This window comes from Physeter macrocephalus, unplaced genomic scaffold (assembly GCF_002837175.3).
Source record: "Physeter macrocephalus isolate SW-GA unplaced genomic scaffold, ASM283717v5 random_23, whole genome shotgun sequence".
Taxonomy (NCBI): domain Eukaryota; kingdom Metazoa; phylum Chordata; class Mammalia; order Artiodactyla; family Physeteridae; genus Physeter; species Physeter macrocephalus.
In genome coordinates this window covers 11,332-14,266 of record NW_021145307.1, presented here as the reverse complement: position 1 = coordinate 14,266, position 2,935 = coordinate 11,332, and positions in this window count along the sequence as shown.

The following is a 2,935-nucleotide window of genomic DNA, read 5'->3' as shown; positions in this document are numbered from 1 at the left end:
CTAGAGCCTGTGCTCCGCAACAAGAGAAGCCAAGACAATGAGAAGCCCACGCACCGCAACATAGAGTAGCCCCTGCTCGCCACAACTAGAGAAAGCCCGCGCTCAGCAACGAAGGCCCAACGCAGCCAAAAATAAAAAACAAACAAATAAATTAATTAAAAAAATAAAAACTGCCAGAGCCTATGCTGGGTGAATAAACTGACCCCCAATTTTTTGCCCTTTGTCTCTGGAATATGTTCACTGAGCGTCTAGGACATGGAGGAAATCCCCCAAGTTGCCAACCAAGAGAAAGAGCCTGAAGCTAGCCCTGTCCTGGGCCCTGCTGCTTGTGGAGGATAGAAGCTCCCACCTCATCACACCCCCCACCCCCCAGTTGCCTCCTCAAAAGCCAACTTTTTTTTTTTTTTTTAACTCAAAGGCCTGTTTCTTGGGTTTTGGAGTAACCACTGAAGCCAAGAGTGGGAGTCCCTCTTCCCTGGAGGGAGAGGCTTTTGGGGACTCAGGCAGGTGGGACAGGTGGCTGCTGCCTCTCTCATCCTAAGGGAGGGTGAAGGCCTGCGGCCATTCATTGTCACCAGTGGGCCTGCTGCTGCTGTGTGAAAAGGCCTGGGGCCCCCTGGCAACTGTGGGAATTTTCTGTGAGTGGAGGGAGAGGAAGGTGGGCAGGGTAAGAAAGGCCTCAAGACCTGGCTGGGGGTGCACTCCTGGCTGCGTCTCACAGAGGAGGGCCTCTTGGTCCCTGGCTCTGGGACACAGAAGAGAGGATTCATTTGAGAAGCTCTTTCATGCTAGAAAATAAAACCATAAAGTAAAGGGATTCTTTGGTTGTCGAATCCAGCAGCATGGATAAACACGATTATATTCTGACTCCTTCCTCACTGAATCTGTGTGAAGAGATGAATGACCTATTGCTAGGCAGTATCCTCTCATGGCCAGCCCAGCCTTCAGTCTGGACCCATCAAATCTTTCTAAAAACCCAAATGTGGTCATGTGATTCAGTTGCTCAGAACTTTCAAGGACTCCTAGTTTCCTGCAGGAAGAAGCCCCCAGTCTTTGGCTTGGCCCCCCGCGTGCGCCGCTCGGCTTGTGGGATCTTAGTTCCCTGACCGGGGATTGAACCCGAGCCCTCGGCAGTGAAAGTGGAGTCCTAACCATTGGACTGCCAGGGAATCCCCCCTCCAGCCTCATCTGGTGCCTCGTGTACACATACGCCTACACTCTGGCCCTACTGAACTCTTGGGGTCCCTGTACACCCCATATTATGCAACTCTCCATTAGGAATGGCTTCTCCTTCCCCTACTCATCCTACAAGTGTCTCCAGAAACACCACATTTCTTAGCTTCTCTTGATCCCAGCACCTCTTTACAATGGGCAACCACTGCACTGAATCCCCATCATGGGTGCCTGGGGAGGGCTGGAGGCTCTTGGGCCCAAGAGCCTCCAGCCCTTTTCCAGGAAATGGGTACTCTGAGACACAGACGCCAAGACAGGATTAAATGTGCAAGGATTTTTTCTCAGGGAAGACGCCTGTGAGAGAGAAAATGGGGCTGTCAGATTGTGATGCCCGTCTGACCCCGAGTGAAGGAGAGAGGGTAGGTTGGGTGGATGTGTCCTTGACTGTTGTGGGGACTCCTCCAGAGAGTTGCCCCCGTGAGGGGCCCTGGGTGTCCCTGAGCCTGCCTTTTTGTCCCTGCCTTGCTCGAGGGAGCAGCCTGCGGGGACCGGGCACAGACGCGGGGATAGGTCTCATGGCTCTTCAGCGGCTGCCCTCAGCCATTTGCTCCACGAGTTGGAGTTACAGCGGGCAATTTTCTTTTGTTGGAATTACAGTGGGAAACTTCCTTTTCACAGCCTTCACAGGTTCTTTGTGTGTAAAGTTAGCCTGGCTTGGCTGTGTGCTTTGAGAGAAATGACCCGGTGACCTTCCCCATGGCTGACTGAGAGAGATGGAGTCCCTGAGCCAAAGGCAGTCGTGATGGGACGAGTGTGTGGGAAACTCTGCCTGATCCTTGTTGGATGGAGGTCACCTGGTTCAGCCAGAATCTCCCTGGGGCTGGAGGAAGGGGAAGTGGGAACAGAGACGTGGATCCCTCCAGCAAAGGATCAGAATCTCCTCCTTTAGTATTAATACTTCCCCCTTCGTGGACACTCTGGGAACCCATTGCAACTGGCTGCAGAGAGGTTTCCTGTGCCTCCTGACTTCTGTGTGTCCAAGAACAAACTGGCACCTGCCAGGGACATGCTAAACTGCGGGCAAAAACATTTATTGAGGGCTTCCCTGGTGGCGCAGTGGTTGAGAGTCTGCCTGCCGATGCAGGGGTCGTGGGTTTGTGCCCCAGTCCGGGAGGATCCCACATGCCACGGAGCGGCTGGGCCCGTGAGCCATGGCTGCTGGGCCTGCGCGTCCGGAGCCTGTGCTCCACGACGGGAGAGGCCACAACAGTGAGAAGGCCCGCGTACCGCAAAAAAAAACCCCCAAAAAACAAAAACATTTATTGAGAGCTTGTTTTGTGTCAATAACTTTGTATTCAATATTTCGTTTATTTCATTTATCCTCATAACCCTAGGCCTCACGACAACTAGCATGTCGCTAGGCTGCCAGGCTCGGTTGCCTCTTCCCCGGGGTTCGAGTATCCCTGGGAACATGATGGTCTGACCCTGAAGGATGTACCACAGGTGCATGGTATGTCCTGGAGCCTCACCTTTATGCCAAGATCCTTCTTCTTTTTCTTGATAATGGCGGCGGTGGTGGGAAATTGTGTCCTTCAACCAATACGTAAACATTGAAAACATCGTGTTCGTATCAAAAGAAACATTATGGAGTAAAGAATTTGCACAGATTTTTGAGATTAAACAAGAGATGTCCACAAAGTTTTGCACTGGTGCTGGCTGTTTGGATTTAGACTTTCAGACCCTCAAGGATATGAGTTCTTAA